Raw genomic sequence first — 19,666 nt, 5'->3', positions numbered from 1 at the left:
TAAAGAAACGTACTATAAGGTCTAGACGCTCAGACCAAATCCTTCCTTCCGTCTGAAGCTATCCCAAATTCCCTGGTGTCATTATTGGCCTCTGCCAAGATCTGGGATCCTCCAAATCAACCAAGGACAGCATTCAGAGAGGTTGGGACATGCCAGCTCCGCTGCTCTCTGGAGGCAGTGTGAGAGGCAGCACAGTGCCCTGTGGTCACCTCGGGTTCCTTCCCTCCTGGCTTGTCCAGTCCCTGCTGACCGCTGCCCAGCGTCCTAGACATTCATACTGTTTGCATCCCTGTCACCTTATCTTCCTTTGTTCTCTCACGGATGTATAATTATACAAACACACACACACACACACACACACACACACACACACACACACATCACAGAACTGAATACTTACAACTTGTACCTCACTTGTGAATTTGAAGACAACTGCCTAGTCAAACGCCAGGACTTCCAGGACTTCCATGAAACCCACGGTTAGGGGTGTTCTGTACTTCCAGCCTGGCCCAAGGCAATTTGCTGTGGACGAGTAAGCTACTTCATAGAAATCTCCTTAAAAATCTCTGACGCTCTGTCTAGAGCCATTTGGATGTCGCTGTGAACTGTAGGTGGAGGTTTCTCACCCCGGCCTGCTTCAACCTTAGATTCTCAATGGTTTACATTCCCTTAGATAAGGTTGTTATCAGCAACGCCACTTTCAGCCTCCTGGTCATGAGGTTCCTAGTAGCCAGGCACGAGCAATAGATGCCACCGTGTCCTCAGCTCCGGACCAGCACCCGGTCTCCAAGGGGAAGATCAGAAAGTGTCTGCAAGTCACAGGCTCATGTTTCCCCCACTCTTGCTTTCTGGCCGCCAGCACTTAGAGCCTTTTTTCTTTCAGAGACAGGGGGCATTTTAGAGATTACTCAGCTGAGATGGGCAAAGCCGCTGAAGAATCTCAGCACTTAGGAGGGGACTTGCTGGGAGTGGGAAGCTAGCCTGGGCTCATCATGGGTCCCAGACTATCTGGGTCTCTCAGCTGAAAGTGAGAGAAACTGTAAGTGCTCTCTGAGATCAGCCTTGGTGACTCTGCTCCTGTGAGCCAGCAAGGGGCCAGGCCTTAGGAAAAAGGGGGAATAACAGCAGGTTCAAGGGCAAGCTGCCTTGTAGAAAACAGGAATGCTGTTTAGAATAAACTTTGTTAGAACAGTTCATATAGTTCTCTCTCTGTCTCTGTCTCTCTGTCTGTCTCTGTCTGTCTCTGTCTCTGTCTCTGTCTCTGTCTGTCTCTCTCTCTCTGTCTCTCTCTGTCTCTCTCTGTCTCTGTCTCTGTCTCTGTCTCTGTCTCTCTCTGTCTCTCTCTCTCTCTCTCTCTCTCTCTCTCTCTCTCTCTCTCTCTCTCTCTCTCTCTCTCTCTCTCACACACACACACACACACACACACACACACACAAATAAGTGTAACAAAAGTGCCCACTAGGGGGCTCAAGCAGCTGTGGCTCCTGTTCTAGGGGATCTAGTGCCCTCTTCTGGCCTCCATGGGCACTGCAAACACATATGGTATGCATACATACAGGAGGGCAAAATACTTAAACACATAAATTAAAAATAAATAAAATTATGCAATTTTTAATAATTATACAACTTTAAAAAACTATACTTGATACTTGACATTCTGGATGTGTGGTGCAGGGAACTGTCCTTAGCTTCTCTAAGCCTCAGGTTTGCATACCTCTTTGTTAAAGGTGATCATCCCCCTACTGTATAACTATTTTCAAAAGACATTATAAAAACTATGTGATGTGATTGAACAAAATGCCCTAAATGTCTTCCTAAATATCTTGTATTGCAGAAGTCCTGTATCAACTGAGTTAGAGAATCAAAGTCCCAGGTGGACTACTGGGGTACAGTGACGACCCACCCTTGTTCCCCTGCCCCCCTAGGAAAGATGATACACAGCCAGATATGTCCGCGTCCCCAACTGTGTGTGAACTTATCTCAAGGAAGTACCCAGACAAGACACATCCTTCTTTGCAGCCTGTGACCCTCTGCAGCAGAAGGGTGGTCGGCTGTGTTTGCATAAAGTCTTCTGGGGGCTGCAGCCCTCCTACAAGCTCTGTGAGAGCCACCGCGGCTCATTTCTTCCCTCAATTCTTCACTGATCGTTACTATTACAAACGCTTTCCCCTCCCGCACACTCGGCTTCACACACTACCAATTCCTTGGACACTCCCAATGCTGTGCCTCGAGGTGTCTTTCTCTTTCATCCTGTACGGTGATCTACTTTGCTTCCTCAGTGCCTGGTACTTTGTGACCCTGCCAGATTCGAGCCCTTGGGATCTAAGAAGGATTGTTCCATGTTATGCAGGAGGATTAGCTGAAGAAAACTTGGAGTGTAAAAGTACAAAAGCAACTAAATTGGCGCCTCGGAAGGATTGTGGTTGGAGAGCTCCGAGGAACTCCAGGCAGGTTGGACTAAGAGGCTGAACGGAAGGCTCAGTCCTGGGCCCGCTGCATCAGACAGAGGAACACGCGCTGCCTTTGCTGGAGTAAGACTTCTGTTCCTGCCTGGCTATGCTGTGAAGAGACCTTTGACCATGGCAACTTAAAAAAAAAAAAAAGCATTAATTGGGGCTTGTTTACAGTTTCAGGGATTTAACCCATTTTCACCATGGTGGGGAACATGGCAGCAAGCAGACAGACATGGTGTCGGAGAAGGAGCTGAGAGTTCTACATCCAGATCAGCAGACAACAGGAAAGGAACCACTGGGCCTGGCTTGGGCCTCTGAAACCTCAAAGCCTACCTCCAGTGACACACTACCTCCAACAAGGCCACCTCTCCTCATCCTTTCTTTCTTTCTTTTTTGTTTGCTTTTCAAGAACAGCATTTCTCTATGCAGCCTTGGCTGTCCCGGAACTCACTTTGTACACCAGGCTACCCTCAAACTCAGAGATCTGCCTGCCTCTGCTGGGATGAAAGGCGTGGACCACCACGCCTGGCCTCCTATTCCCTTCAAATCGTGCCACTCCCTGCTGACCCAGCATTCCAATCAATGAGCCTAAGGTGGGTGTTCTAATTCAAACCAGTGCCCTAGTCTTCTCGCAGCCTTCTCCGCTGCTGCATGACATGCAGCCATGGGGGTGACTGCCACTTATTTACTTCCTCTCAAGGTTGGTCTTTCAGCCCAGATCTCTTCTGTAATGTATGCCTCTCTTGCTATTGTTCCTAAGGACTATAAGCTCATAAGAACAGCCAAAATGGCTCGGCAAGTGAAGGTACTGAATTCAGTCCCCAAAACCCAGGTCAAGATAGAAGGGGGAAAAAAATTTAAAAATAGAAACGAGTACACAGGGGGCTGGAGAGATGGCTCAGAGGTTAAGAGCACTGATTGTTCTTCCAGAGGTCCTGAGTTCAATTCCCAGCAACCACATGGTGGCTCACAACCATCCATAATGTGATCTAATGCCTTCCTCTGCCATGCAGGCAGAGCACTGCATGCATAATAAATAAATAAATTAAGTTAAAAATAAACAACGAGTGCACAAAGTTGTCCTCTGACTTCCACACGCACACTGTGGCATGTGTGCCCCCGCCCCCACACATACACCAATAACAATAATATATGATTCTCCCGGCTCCAAAATTTCAGCTGATGAAAACCTCTCTGGCTGAGTTAGTAGAAAGATACAGCCAGTCACTCAAGGCCACATCTTTGCCAACTCGTTCCTTTCTGTTTGTTTGTTTGTTGAGCAATTATCCATGTAGTGCAAATGAGGAAATGCATGTCTTGGCTCTCTCTCTGGAGGGACCTCACATCGTGATTCCAGCATCCCAAGAGCTATTAAAGAGCCTGAAATCAGTTCCTCGGTTCATCATTCTCCAGCAGGGTCTTGGAGGCCAAAGTTGGAGACGAAAAAACCCTGAGGAAAAACAGAATATTCTGATGTGGCTAGGAGCAGTGGCGCACACCACTAATTCCAGCACTTGGGAGACAAATGCACACAGGTCTCTGTGAGTTCAAAGCCAGCTTGGTCTACAGAGCAAGTTTCAGGCCAGCCATAACTATATTTGTGAAACCCTGTTTCAATAAATAAATAAATGATAAACGAATAAAGAAAAAAAAGAATATTATGGACTTCAATCCAGACCATCATAATGTCCTTTGCTCTGCTTTCTCCTGTCTTGTGTTCAGCTGTTGTGGTAACCATGGCCGCCCCTGCGTTTCAATCGCTCAGAGCTTCAGTGTTACCTCTCCCTGACTGCTCCTGTACCCTTCTTAGTCCTTACATCTCTGTCACCAAGGGCCGTCTGTCCTCTGTAACCTGCCTGTTACGCAGACGGTTACTGGCTCCACTGCTGCCCTCAGTGACCCCCACCAGCAGGAAGAAGCCAGATTTCATCACTGCCTCCGTTTCCTACGTGACAGAGTGCCTCTTCAGATGAGGGGAGCTGATAAGGTCAGCAGCTAGCAACTGAAGCGGAGATTAGGGGTGGGGCCACCGGTCAAACCTTTGGCCATCAGCCAAGACTATCCTGGGTCCTGACCTGGCTAGAGGCCAGGAATGTCAAAGGTGGTTTTTGGTTTGTTTGTCTGTCTGTCTGTTTGTTTGTTTATCATCCCTAAATAAGCATTATTGCCTGGAGGCTAGATGCGAGGGTGGGAACCAAAACACCAGTCAAGTCATTAATCTGTGATGAACTTTGGGGTTGCCTCTTCGGGGTACGAAATGCTACTGTAAGGAATGGAGTTCACCTCTGGGTAGAAACATGGCGTTGTCTCCTCCATTAAGTGTTACTCTAGTTGGGCAGGTCAACCATCTGGCCAAGGGACTGGGCCTCAGAAAGGCAGGTCCACCTTAACCATAGAGAGGTACGAGAAATCCGTGGTCCTTCAGTGAGCTAATGCACTGCTCCTTCCCAGAACTTCTACCCTCGGTTCCTGGGCTCCCCAGCCACCATGAGAGTCTGTTAGATCTGCCCGTCTTTCTGAATTTCAGGTCAAAAAGGTGTAACTTTTTCTCTTCATCTCAGTCTTTTAGATGCTGGCCAGAGGCCAAGTGTGCCTTTTCTGGTGCTTTGGCCTTCCCTGCTCTTTCTCAAAAGTTTGCTATGAAGAGACACCGTGACTCATAAAAAACAAAGCACTTCACAGCGATGAGCAGCACAAACGGTGCTGGCGCAGAAGCTGAGAGCTACATTCTGATCCACAGGCCGAGAGAGACACCGGGCTTTGAAACTGCAAAACCCACCCCCAGTGACACATGTCCCCTCCAACGAGGCCTCACCTCCTAATCCTTCTAATCCTTGTGAACAGCTCCACTCCCTGGTGACTAAGCGTTTAAATATATGTGCTTATGGGAGCCACTCTTATCCACACCAGCATAGACAGCTAGCCCGGAGCTCAGAAACAGAAAACTTGTCTGGGGGCCTGAAGAGATGGTTCAGTGGTGAAGAGCACTGGCTGCTCTTCCGACCCAGGCTCAATTCCCAGCACCCACATAGTAGCTCACACCTGTTTGTGACTCCAGTTCCAGGACTTCTGACACCATCAAACAGATATATGTGTTGGCAAAACACCAATCCACAGAAAATAAAAATACATTTAAAAAAAGAGAGAGCGGGCATGGTGGCACACACCTTTAATCCCAGCGTTCAGGAGGCAGAGGCCGGTGGATCACTGTGAGTCCAAGGCCAGCCTGGTCTACAAAAGAGAGTCTAGGACAGCCAAGGCTACACAGAGAAACCTTGTCTTGAAAAACAAAAACAAAAACAAATAAACAAACAAACAAACAAAAAAAGAAAAGGAAAGGAAAGAAGGAAAAAGAAAACCTCTCAGTGAGGTGGAAGGTGAAAGCTAATTTTCTAATGTTGTGCTCTGACTTCCACAAATACTGCATACAAATACTGCACACATACAGAAATAAAAATGTAAGACCAAATTAAGGGCTGAGGAGGTGACCACTTTCTGTTCTTACAAAGGACCCAGAGCCCAGATTCTGTCCCCAGCACCCACAAGGCTGCTCACAACTGCCTGTAACTGCTGCTCCAGGGCATCTGGTGTGATTTTCTTGCTTCTGCAGACACGAATGTGGTACGTCAGTATACATGCAGACCAATACCCCTACTGAAAATAAGATAAATAAACTTTAAAATAGAAGTTGGAAAGATGCCTCAACATTTAAGAACACTTGCTGGATATTTTGTGTTCCTGGACCATAGTCACTCAACATGGCTCCAGAGTAAACTACCTCTTATCCCCTCTAAAATGAGAGTTGTGGGTTTTGTATCAACAATTACGGTATCACATGACCTGCTTTTCACCATCACCTGTATGGACCCATTGAGTCTAGGCCACTGAAAGTCACTTCCTCAGGAGCATTGTTAGTGAGTTCTCTCCAGAGCGCTAGACCTCCCTTAATTTGGTTGGTCCGTGGTCTATTTAGTCTATTCTGAGCTGGTTAACTAGAATCCTACTTTAAGCCAGGTGTGGTGGTGCATGCCTTTAATCCCAGCTCTCGGGAGGCAGAGGCAGGTGGAGCTCTGTGAGTTCAAGGCCAGCCTGGTCTACAAAAGAGGCCCAGACAGCCAGGGCTACACAGAAACCCTGTCTGGGGGGGGGGACGGGGGGGGGGGACGCTACTTTATTTTTAAAAAAAAAACCTTTTTGGTCTGCTTTCAAAGTATTTGGTTTAAAGTATCTAATTTGTTTGCTTTGAAAGCATTTGGTCTAGACATTTGGCTTAACTTCTTTGCTTGCTTTTGGACCTCTTGAGGCATTTTGGATTCTAACTGTTTTGCTCGGTTTCAGTATTTCGTTCACTTTTGGAACTTGGAAGGCATTTTTGGTTTGACTTTCATTGTCTTTAATTTTTTTTTATTTATTATCACTTGGCCTTTGTCTCCTGAAACTCCTTCTCAAATGCATAATTCTGCATTTTTCTGCTGCTTCTCCTGTGGCCTTGCCAAGTCTTTAGCTTAGGAATCTTATGAGTGCCTGATGCTGAGACAAGAGGCACTTGTTCCTTCTGATGATAAAAGCACTGAAGAAAAGAGGCATTGTCCCCTCCCACGCAGAGTGTGGGGGTCTGTGGGGCATCCCAACAAACCAACCAGAATCCTGCCTCAGAACGAACTCTATTGGCTCCCCTGGGAGGGACCAGTTCACCAGTGTCTTCAGGCCCCGACACACAGACACACACACACACACACACACACACACACACACACACACACACAGACACACACACACACACACACACACAGACACACACACACAGACACACACACACACACACACACAGACACACAGACACACACACACACACACACACACACACACACACAGACACACACACACACACACACACACACACACACACACACACAGTTGAGTGAGATGCAAAATGATCCTAAGACTCAGTTGGAAAAAATGGTCTCAGAAGTATGGAAATGTGTGTGTGTGTGTGTGTGTATGTGTTTATATGTGTGTGTATGTTTATGTATGCATATATATGTATATGATGTATGTGTACATAGGGGAACAAGGCTTCCAAGAGGAGGAAATGTTTGGAGATAAACTGCCATCAGGTTCTCTAGCTGACTTTATGTATGTCAATTACTAACTTGCAAGTATTTGGAAAAATGAAGAGAAACACTGACTAACTCCAAACGGCTTTATCTTGTGCTCTGAACAAAGTCCTAGACAATGCAATTTTTTAAAAAAAATCACATGCAGGCTGTGATTTGAGGATGTAAAATAATCTGGAAAAAAACAATAAAAGCGGTAATTAATAATAATGAAGAAGGCCAGGCTGTGGTGGTACACGCCTTTGATCCCAGGCAGAGGCAGGTGGATGGGTCTCTCTGAGTTGGAGGCCAGCCTGGCCTACAGAGCGAGAGTACCAGGACAGCCAGCCAACAACAAACCACATAATAATAATAATAATAATAATAATAATAATAATAATAATAATAATAATAATCCCTTCAAAGAGAAACAGCACCAAAGAGCTAAGTTAAGTGCCAAAGCAAAGAATTAATAAAACCTTTTATGGCTTATGTCACAATCACAGGTAAAGTCTAAAATGACTCCCTCCTCTCTAACCAGCTTCTTGGTCTCTGACGTTTAGCTGAGCCCTAAGCTTCCTTTCATGCTTAAAGCCAAAAATCTCAGCACCCCACCCGCCCTGGGGAGGGCCCTACAGCTTAGGGGAATTCCGGCTAATGAAGCCGTGCCTGTGTCCCCTCTGTGGCCAGCATTCCTGGGGGTTTCCGTGTGACTGTCTTCACGCATCACAGGGAGTTCCCTGTCTGTCATCTGACTGGGTCATCCTATTAAACACAGGCTCTGGTGCGTTCCTTTACTTCTGCTTTCTTACAAGAAAGCCACTAAGCATTTGAGTGAGCTAACATGAAAGTAGACCCTTCCTAGACCCTTCCACCCTTCTGGGAGACATCTTTGAAAGCCAGAGTCCCCTCATATGGTGGGTCTGGTATTATAAAGATATTCTAAACAGACATGTTTCTCAATCTAATCATCAGACAGTTAAGAGAATGGGCCCAGGGTTGGAGAGATGGCTCAGCGGTTAAGGGGCTCTGGTTGCTCTTCCTAGGCGACCCAGGTTCAATTCCCAGCACCCACATGGCAGCTCACAACTGTAACTCCTGTTTCAGGGGACCCAGCACCCTCACACAGACATACATGCAGTCAAAACACCAATACACATGAAATAAAAATAAATAAATTATTTAAAAAAAAAAACAAGTTTCCAAAGCCGGGCGTGGTGGCGCACGCCTTTAATCCCAGCACTTGGGAGGCAGAGGCAGGCGAGTCACTGTGAGTTTGAGGCCAGCCTGGTCTACAGAGTGAGTCCAGGACAGCCAAGGCTACACAGAGAAACCCTGTCTCAAAAAACAAAAACAAACAAAAAACAAGTTTCCCTGGAAATCTCATGCTATGAGAGGGGAAAGGGTTGTAGCCACACACACATACAGGCATGCATACATACATGTATACATACATACACACACATACATATATACACACATGCATACACACATGTGGATGTATGCATACATACACACATACATTCATACACACACATGCATGCATACATACATAGATATTACTTCAAGACCCTAAAGACTTGAGGGGTTTGCAGGATCTCTGTCAATCTTCCCCATGTGACTGTGTTAAATAAATCCCCCTGTTCTGTCTGCTTTCCACTTTTATGTTGGCTTTTTTTTTTTAACTTGATTATTTTGGAAGGGCAGTTAGATCTGTCTTGGTACAAGCTGTCACCACCAAGTCACCTTCTAGAAAGTAGCAGACTGGCACCTCCCTTCAGAGAGAGACACATACACACACATGCACGCATGCACGCAGGGACAGACAGGCAGGCAAGCAGACAGACAGACACAGAAAGACACAGACAGAGACGGAGACGGAGAGACAGAAAGAAACAGAGAGGGGATTACCGCAAGTCTAATGGCAAACTTCACCCCTAGATCTTCTGTGCTACCAAGCCTCCTTTTTCATACCTTAAAGAAATACAGTAGACTTTCTCTCCCTCTCTCTCTCTCTCTCTCTCTCTCTCTCTCTCTCTCTCTCTTTTCCTCCTCAACTGGGTGCACCTAATACCATATAATTGTGTCATGTGTCTATAGTAACTGTGTCAGTGTATTTTTGGTTGTGTTCATATGCTGTTTGTATCAAAGTTTTTCTTTTGTTTAAACTGTGGCCACTTCAGTTCTCTTTTCAAATTCATTTTTGTTGTGTGCTAAAATTATTTTTGTGGAATGCTCAATTAAAATGCACATGCAGATTCAAATTTAAATATTGTAAACATATATTAAGACTTGATGAATACTATTTTATAAATTTGAGTACTTAAAATCTATTAAAATGACATCTTTGGGAATATTAAATGTTTGTTTCATAAAACTTCAGTGTTGTGTACATAGATTTTGTTTTGGGTTTTTTGGTTTTGTTTGGGTGTTTGCTTAATTTTTTTGTTTTTTGTTTTTTTTGACTTTTGGGTTTTTTGTTTTGTTTTGTTTTGTTTTATTTTGTTTTTTGAAACAGGGTTTCTCTGTGTAGCCTTGGCTATCCTGGACTTGCTTTGTAGACCAGGCTGGCCTTGGACTCACAGAGACCCAGCTGCCTCTGCTTCCTGAGTGCTGGGATTAAAGGCGTGCGCCACCTCTCCTGGCTGCAGATTCTCTTTTATATAATATAAATATATAATCCCAAAATTCATATGATTTCTTAAAAATATTCCTAATATAAAACCATTAAATGTAAGCCTTTTTAATTCATGTTGGACCATATATTAACTATTAAATATGGCTACTGAAGATATCTGTACTTTCCTTTTCATAATAAGGATTATAAAAAAACATAATTCTGCCGGGCATGGTGGTGCCCATCTGTAATCCCAGCACTCAGGAGGCAGAGGCAGTTGGTCAGCCCTCCACCTTCACCTGTGTCTGTGCCACCAGGACCAGCTCTCCCGCTTCGCCCAAGCAAGGGTCAGGTCCAGTTCTCCCGAATGTGGTGATGTGCGACAGGCAGGATGAGCTCAGCACAGTGCTTGGACATCAACGTGGCCCCAGGCCGCTGCCCAGACCAGGAACATCCCATGGCCTTTGGTGATAACACAGGAGGCCTCAGACATCAACATAGACCCTGACCCAGATGTGGCCCTTGTTGGCAGCCTGGGTCTAGACTTTACCATGGCCCGAGCTTCTCATATCTGCTTCTTCTCATCTGACAGGAGCCCCAGTGAGGGCCCAGGAGTGATAGAGTAGAAGCCAGAGGCCTCCTACCAGACCGACGACGACTCGTTGCAATGAACCTTTGCAAACAAAAAGGTGTGGACAAAAGGGTATACTGTGAGACATACTGTGACACGCTACAGCTTCTGCAAGGAGATTTTTTTTTCTCTGTTTGGGGGGCGGTTGCAAGGGTGGCGGGCACATATGAAAAGAGGGGGAGATGAGTGCATTGGGGGGCATGATGTGAAATTCACATAGAACTAATAAAAAGTTTAAAAAATTAAATTACTTCATTAAAATTGTTTCCTAAATTTTGTAATAAGAATAATGTTAAGATTAAAGTATGTTGTAAATATTTATTAAAAATATGGTTATAACTAATTTCAGATAATATAGAGGTTATAAGGCTGTTTATACTTATAATTTTATAAAATACTATAAGGGTTATAAGGTAAATAAAATACTACAAAGGCTTTTTTTAAGGTTAATTCTATACCTGGAGATAAAATTAATGCTTGATTTTTAAAATTATTATTAATTTTTGTTTGTTTGTTTGGTTTTTGAGACAAGATTTCTCTGTGAAGCCTTGGCTGTCCTGGAACTTGTTCTGTAGACCAAGCTGGCCTCCAACTCAGAGATCTGCCTACCCCTGCCTACCAAGGACTGGGACTAAAGGCATGCACCACTACTGCTCAGCTTTCTACAATATCTTCTTTAAAATTGATCTGTTCTCGGTATCCTTTTTACTAAATAAATATTTAAATTATGAATAAATTTTATAGTCTCTTATATTTTTCCATTGAACAAAGTCTTTGTTTTTTAGATTGTCAGTCATTGCTTTAACTATTTAGAAGAAGAGGAGAAGAAGGAGGAGGAGGAGGAAGAGGAAGAGGAGGAGAAGGAGGAAGAGGAGGAAGAGGAGGAGGAGCTGAGGCTCAGAGGTTAAGAGCACTGGCTGCTCCTCCAGAGGTCCTGAGTTCAATTCCCAGAAACCACATGTGGCTCACAACCATCTATAACGTGATCTGATGCCCTCTTCCGGCCTACGGGTATACATGCAGGCAGAGCCCTGTATACATAATAATAAAAAATAAATCAATCCTTTTTAAAAATCTGTTTAGAGAGAACGATGCTTACTTAGAACCCCTTTGCTAAATTAAATGCTGATTATGGAACGTGTTTTTTGGTTTTTCAAGACAGAGTTTCTCTGTGCAGCCTTAGCTGTCCTGTTCTCACTCTGTAAACCAGGCTGGTCTTGAACTCACAGAGATCTGCCTGCCTCTGCCTCACAAGTGCTAGGATTAAAGGCATGCACTGCTGTACCCAGCTATGAAACATGTTTTAGTGGACACATATTTTAATTTGTTTATAAAATTTGGTCTATTAGATAAATAAATAACACATGGACAGGGGGCTGGAGAGATAGCTCAGTGGTTAAGAGCACTGTCTCCTCTTCCAAGGGTCCTGAGTTCAATTCCCAACAACCACATGGTGGCTCACAGCCATCTATACTGTGATCTGATGCCCTCCTCTGGCCTGCTCGTGTACATGCAGATGGGGCACTCATACATTAAATAAATAAGTAAATAGACACATGGTATTATAAAAGACTTTTAACTGTAAGTTCAAAATTAATTAGACAAAGAGACCCTGTCTCAAAAACAACAACAAATTAGTTACATGGTCTTCTTCAGATGATTTCTACTAAAATAATAAAGACATCATATCAGTGACTTCATATTTAAAGATCAGGTGTCTACGGGTTCTTCAAACTCATTCTTAGGAGATGCTGAACTTTCTTATGTCACCTGAGAGCTCATTCGTCCGGACTTGGAAAACGCTGGCTGACACGTATCTTCAACACCACCAACAGCTGAGTACCCCAGTAACTAAATGTTTCTCTCACTGCTTATGTTTCTTAAATATTTTTGTGATTAGATGTTAAAATTTATTTATGATATCTAATGATATATTTCTAAATGATAGATTTTTTTTTTGCTTTTTTTGTTTGTTGGGTTTTGGGTCTTTTTGGTTTTGGTTTGGTTTTTTGAGTTTTTTGAGAAAGAATTTCTCTGTGTAGTCCTGGCTGTCCTGGAACTCACTTTGTAGACCAGGCTCGCATAGAACTCAGAGATCTGCCTGCCTCTACTTTCTGAGTGTTGGAACTAAAAGTGTGTATTTCAACCACCTGGCCAATAAAATAATGTTAATCTTGGTTTTAATAAAGTTAAACATGAAAATATTATGTCCTTTCACTTGATCATACCTTTTTGTTATGACTATTTGTTTACCCTAAATCCCTACCTTACTCAAAACTAATGTTTGAAGCATTCAAGTTTTCCATTGTCTTTATAAATATATACACATATATATTCTTTTATTCCGTATAAGTTGAAAAAAACAAAAAAATATTGTCTTAAAATTAAACTTAGCTTCATTTACTCTAGCTAGAGATACCCAGAGATTTGGGCTACTTCTTATCCAGAGTTTACCTCAGACACCAATCTCTAAGAACAACAACTTCCATAATGATTTGGTTTTTTTTTAGATTTATTATTTATTTACTTATTTATTTATTTGTAGGATTCTGCCCGCATGACTGCCTACAGGCCAGAAGAGGGCACCAGGCCTCACTATAGGTGGTCGTGAGCCACCATGTAGTTGCTGGGAATTGAACTCAGGACCTTTGGAAGAGCAGACAGCGAGTGCTCTTAAGCTCTGAGCCATCCCTCCAGCCTGATTTGCTATTTTTGCTTGCAGTGGACTGGAGTGCCCAGCAGCCTTTGTGGTGCTCGGGATGCGAATGGTCCCCATAGGCTTGTGCATTTAATTGCTTGGCTTCCAGTTGGCAGAACTGTTTGGGAAGGATCAGGATATGTGGTCTTATTGGAGGAGGCGTGTCATTGAGGTCATTCCAAGTTTCCCTCCCCCACCTCATGCTTATGGATCACATGTAAGCTTTCAGCTACTGAGCTAGTGCCATGCCTGCCTGCCTGCTCCCTGCCTGCTGCCTGCCTGCTTGTTCCCTACCTGCCTGCTCCTTTTCTGCTGCCTGCCTGCCTGCTCTCTGCCTGCCTGCCTGCTTGCCTGCTGCCTGCCTGCCTGCTCTCTGCCTGCATGCCTGCCTGCCTGCCTGCTCTCTGTCTGCATGCCTGCCTGCCTGCCTCCCTGCTGCCTGCCTGCCTGCTGCCCGCCTGCCTGTTCTCTGCCTGCCTGCTGCCTGCCTGCTCCTTTCCTGCTGCCTGCCTACCTGCTTGCTCTCTGCCTGCTGCCTGCCTTCATTCTGCCTGCCTGCTGCCTGCCTACTTGCCTGCTGCCTACCTGCTTGCCTGCTGTCTGCCTGCTTGCCTGCTGTCTGCCTGCCTGCTGCCTGCTGCCTGCCTCCCTGATGTCTGCCTGCCTGTTGCCTGCTTGCTGCCATGCTCCTTGCTATACTAGTCATGGACTTTAACCTTCTGGAACCCTGAGCCTCCTAATTAAATGCTTTCCTTTATAAATTGCCTTGGTCATGGTGTTTTGTCACAGCAATAGAAAAGCAACTAAGACAGACATGGAGGTAGGCAGTGAACACAGAAAAGGCTGCATAAGGGGACCAGAGAAGCCCAGCACTTGGGAGGTGGAAGCCATAAGCTTGAGGCTACCTGAGGTTATACACCGAGTACCAAGCATAATGGGGTATATCATGCTATCCTGTCTCAAACAGAATAGCAGTAATCTAACATCTTTAAAGGAATGAATTAACATCTTCAAAAGTGAAAAAAAAATACCTCTTGAAGCTTTGGTGACTGAGCAACTCTGGGATTCTCAGCTTCTCTAGTGTGAGACAGCCATCGCTGGACTGCCAGGACCACTTCCTGTGAGCCAGATTAGTAAATCCCCCTGTAATATGTGCATTCCTGGTAGCTCTCTTCCTTCAGAGAATCCTGACGAATAGTTGTCTTATTGCCAAATAAGGCAACATTTAGAGGTCAGGGGTCAAGAGAACTCTTAAACTATTAAAAATTTGGCTGTGAGGAACAAGACTTCAGAGTAATGCATGCCTCCTCCTGTCTTGGCCAGGTCCTGCAGGACACTCCTAACCTCCAAGACTGTCTGACAGGGGAGGCAAGAGCATGATTCAGAAACCATGCTGGGATGTGTACTCAGATACACACAGGCTGTGTCTCAGAAAAAGAAAGAAAAACATAAAAACTTACCTGTTTGGCAGTTCTGAGGATGGGGGTTGTGTGTTTCTTGCTGCCCTAATTTCCAGACTGCCTACCCAGGAGAGCTGGACTCTAGTCTGCAGTGAGCGCTTGAGGACGCTGCTACTACCACTGGTCTATTTACCTGGCCTGGAACTACATGGACAGGCTGGTCTTGAACTCACAGAGGCACCAGAGTGCTGAGATTAAAGGTATTGGGACTCTAGATGAGAGAAGCATGGGAGAATGGCAAAGTAGAAGGATCCAGAGGGTCCTAGAAACCTACAAGTAGAACATTATGATAGGCAGATTTGGGCCCAGGGGTCCCGCTCAAACTAAGGCACCAGCCAAGGACAATACAGGCCGTAAACCTTAAACCCCTACCCAGATCTAGACAATGGTCAGAACATTCTCCACAGTAGAGTGGAGAGTGGGATATGACTTTCTCATGTACTCTGGTGCCTCACATTTGACCATGTCCCCTGGAGGGGGAGACCTGGTGGCATTCAGAGGAAGGACAGCAGGTTACCAAGAAGAGACTTGATACCCTATGAGCACATACAGGGGGAGGTAATCCCCCTCAGGAACAGTCATAGGGGAGGGGAATACAGGGAAAATGGGAGGGAGGGAAGAATGGGAGGATACAAGGGATGGGATAACCATTGAGATGTAACAAGAATAAATAAATAAAAAATTTTTTAAAAGGTATTTGTTCCCATGCCTAGACCCTTTTTCCATTTTAATATATGCTCATTTAACAAAATTTATTCTTGGAACAAAAGGATCAGACTAGAAAATATATGAATCACAAACCTGGAAAGCTTACGAAAAAGTTTCTTTCAAAACTGTTTCACTGTGCATAGAAGTTTTCATCGAGGGGAAATTGCCACTCAAGGAGATATTGTCCCATTTCAGACATTTCTACATGGTAACAGCTCCTTTAAATGGAACCCAATCAACTTCTCTTCTTAACTGCAACAATTCGCGGATGCACTGCCACTTTGAGCCACTCAGAATACGTCTTGTTCCTCACAACCAACCTTTTAATGTCTTAAGAGTTCTCGTGGCCCCTGACCTCCAAATGTTGCCTTATAACATTTGGCAATAAAACAACTGTCCGTCAGGGTTCTCCGGAGGAAGAGAACTGCTAGCGGGTATGCACATATTACAGGGGGATTTACTAATCTGGCTCACAGGAAGTGGTCCTGGCAGTCCAGCGATGGCTGTCTCACACTAGAGAAGCTGAGAATCCCAGAGTTGCTCAGACTTGAAGTCCGAAGCATCAAGTCTCGCTGTTACCAGGCTGGCGCTGAAGACCTAGGGCACTCCTGGAGAGCCACTGGTCTTCAGTCCATGTCGGAAGTCTGGAGAAGCTGGTTCTACAGCACCGGAGGGTTACCACAGCAACAAGACAGAGAAAGGCCATGCAGAAGTGATGGCGAACGTGCAAAAGGCAGTTTCCTCCCTCCACATCCTTTTATCTGGGCTGGCACTAGGAGGTACCATCACAGTTAGGGTGGGTCTCAGTGTTCAAATAATCTGATCAAGAAGATCCCTGGCAGGAGTGCCCTTGTGTTTCCGTCGATTCCACGTTCAGCCTAGGTGAGGACCAGGAGGAAGCATCACAATGACCCATAAAATGGCTCCTCCTGTCTGACCCAGCAATTCCACTTTGTAAAACACACCAGGTAGAAATAGTTCAAAATAAGGAGTAAACTTGTGTGGTTCGTGCTATATTTTCCTTTGCACAACAGAGAAAAACTTAAAGTAATACAAATTCCCTAAAGTTGAAAGCAATTAAACAAATGATGGACATCTACTTGATTTGTTTATTGAAGACAGTATGTATAAAAAATCATCTTGTTAGCCAGGCAGCACTCTGTGAGTTCAAGGCCAGCCTGGTCTACAAAAGCGAGTCCAGAACAGCCAAGCTGCACAGAGAAACTCTGTCTCCAGAAAAACAAACAAAGAAAACCAAGTTATACTTCTAAATGGAGTACAACTATATAAAAGGGTTAGTGTGCTCATATATTAATCAAGTCCATAACTACTAAATCTACAATCTTTTCAGAAACCTTTCTTCAGCTGGGGCATGATGGCACACCCGTTTAATCCCATCCCTGAGACAGAAGCAGGAGGATCTCTGAGCTCAAGGCAAGCCTTCAAGCCACGCCTTCTCCAACCCTTATAAGGCGATGAACTTACATCTGGCCCACAGATGCACCCTTTGTTTTTAATTCTGTCCTGGGTATCTTTTCTTTGCAAATAACCTCAAGAGGACAAAACAGTGAGGGTCAAATTCAGGAGTGTGGGAAAGATCTGCAACTGACCCCAGGCCTCCAACTCCCAACCAGTCTCTACCTGCCGTGTTCTTCCCTTCATCCCTGTGCCGTGGGACTTTTGCTCCCCTTACAATGTGCACCTGGACTGACAACAGTATCTTTGAAGGGCTGATTAGACACTAGTTAGGAAGGATCAGTGAAAAACAGATATGATTCCTAATGTCAAGAAGTTTGTTTTTCAGGTGTGGTAATATTTTGTTACTTTCTTTAAAAAGATTTATTTATATGTATACAATGTTGCGCCTGCATGTACAACTGCAGGCCAGAAGAGGGCGCCATATCACATTACAGATGGTCGTGAGCCACCGTGTGGTTGCCAGGAATTGAACTCAGGACCTCTGGAAGAGCAGCCAGTGCTCTTGACCTCTGAGTCATCTCTCCAGCCCTATCTTATTACTTTTATTTACTTATTTGTGTGCATGCAACGTGGTGCACATGTGGAGGTCAGAGGAGAGCTCGGAGAGGCTGATTGCTTGAAGCTTGTGTGCCTAGGGGGCAGAGCTCAGGTTGCCAGGCTTGGCAGCAAGCACCTTTGCTGATGGAGCCACATCACCTGCCCTGCCTCATATTTTAAAAGGCCTCACACGGTGCAGAGAGTGACTTGTCAGGAGGTCAAAGCAGAGGCAGTAGGCCAGTAAAGAACCTGATGTACTGGCATTAGTTTGTGGTACAGTTTCGCCAACACCTAGGTCAGAAATAAAGTTATAATACATTTATTTATTTTAAGTGTATGAGTGTTTTGCCAGTGTGTGTATGTACCACCTCTGTGCTTGGAGCCCATCGAAGCCAGAAGAGGATAATAGATCAAACTAGAGCTACAGACAGTTGTAATTCAGGATTTCAGACATGTGACTTCTGGGAACTGAATCCAGGTCCACTGCAAGAAATGTTATCCATCAAATAAAACCAAAAGTAATGGAAAGTCACACCAAAACAGAACTGATTAATATTTATTTATTCTTAGCCTAAAACAACTAAGAATTGGCATCAGCCAGGTGTGGTGGCACACGCCTTTAATCCCAGCACTCGGGAGGCAGAGGCAGGTGGATCAGTGGGAGTTCGAGGCCAGCCTGGTCTACAAAGTGAGTCCAGGACAGCCAGGGCTACACAGAGAAACCCTGTCTCGAAAAACAATAAATAAATAGAATTGGCACCCAGTTTCCTAGAAAGGCCCTGCTAACAAGAACAGATTCTTTCATATCTGATCCTAAAATTACCATTTATGGTCCTTCAGTTTCCTCTTGACATGAGATACAGCACTGAGGCAGGACCCTTACCACAGCCTCTCTCCCGGTGCCTAAGTGTTAGTGAGCAGCTTAAAGCCAATGCTCTATAGCACGGCTGTGTGTTTGCAGCTCATGAGCTGGGTAGGCAGTAAACATTACAGACACAGCTGTTTCTTCTTCCTCCCCCCACGTTAGGATAACACTATGCCCAGTATCACTTCTCCATTGGACCCACACAGAAAACATCGTAGGAATTACTGTAACTGTTATTCCATACCAAGTCCTGATAGAAGTAGACTTTCTCCTCTGATCCACAGAGACATATCCATTCGTCACTTTTAGACACTCAGCAATGACGACTACAAAAGCAAAGTTGTTTTGTTTTGAAAACAAGGTTTCTCTCTGTAGTCTTGGCTGTCCTGGACTTGCTTTGTAGAACAGGCTGGCCTCGGACTCAAAGAAATCCACTTGCCTCTGCCTCCCAGAGGGCTAGGATTACAGGCATGTGCCACCACGAGCCACCGTGTGTGTGTGTGTGTGTGTGTGTGTATGTGTGTGTGTGTGTGTGTGTGTGTGTATTAATCGGACAGTGAGATGGTGTTAAAGGTGGTGCTACAACTTACAACTTAGTTAAGAGTGGAAGCCTGGGGTCAGACAGCCGGGTGCAAGCCTTGGCTTTCCCATGCACTGTACAACATATGGAAAGTTACATAATTTCAGTCCAGTGACATTTCTTCTTCTATGAAATAGTAGGAATTTATTAGGCCCCGCCCAAAGAACCGTAAATACATACAGATACAGCGGATACATACAGATTCAGTGAATTGTATCTGTAACGCAGGAGAGGGCCTGGCAGCCTGGTACAGTCCCTATCTCTCTCTGACTTTAACTTTATCCTTCAAAGCACCTATCAAAGAGCACACACACCAACTCAGATTACATTGTACGCACACCCGCAGGTAAGAGATGCTGAGCGCACATACCATGGACCGGAACTCCTGGAAAGAAGGAGTAACTTGTATCCCAGAACCTAAATCAAAACTCCTTCTCCTCACCAGTTCAAACTCTTTTTAGTGGATCTTTACTCTATCGTCTGTGATTATATCCCATTGCCTAGCTGTGGGGAACGCTGGAGTCTACCAAATCGTTGACTGT

The 19,666-nt window shown here is 44.8% G+C and overlaps 1 long non-coding RNA gene across 1 annotated transcript; it reads left to right on the top strand.

Annotated features, from left to right (window-relative positions):
* The first annotated feature begins 2,513 nt into the window (after positions 1-2,513).
* Positions 2,514-4,058, top strand: LOC311589240. The gene is made up of 3 exons (XR_014776465.1): positions 2,514-2,531; positions 2,628-3,046; positions 3,789-4,058. It is a non-coding gene; the product is annotated as an uncharacterized lncRNA (long non-coding RNA).
* The last annotated feature ends 15,608 nt before the right edge of the window (positions 4,059-19,666 follow it).

The sequence above is a fragment of the Acomys minous genome (genome assembly GCF_964271855.1).
Source record: "Acomys minous genome assembly, chromosome: 18".
NCBI lineage: Eukaryota > Metazoa > Chordata > Mammalia > Rodentia > Muridae > Acomys > Acomys minous.
This window is presented reverse-complemented; position numbering and strand designations above follow the sequence as displayed.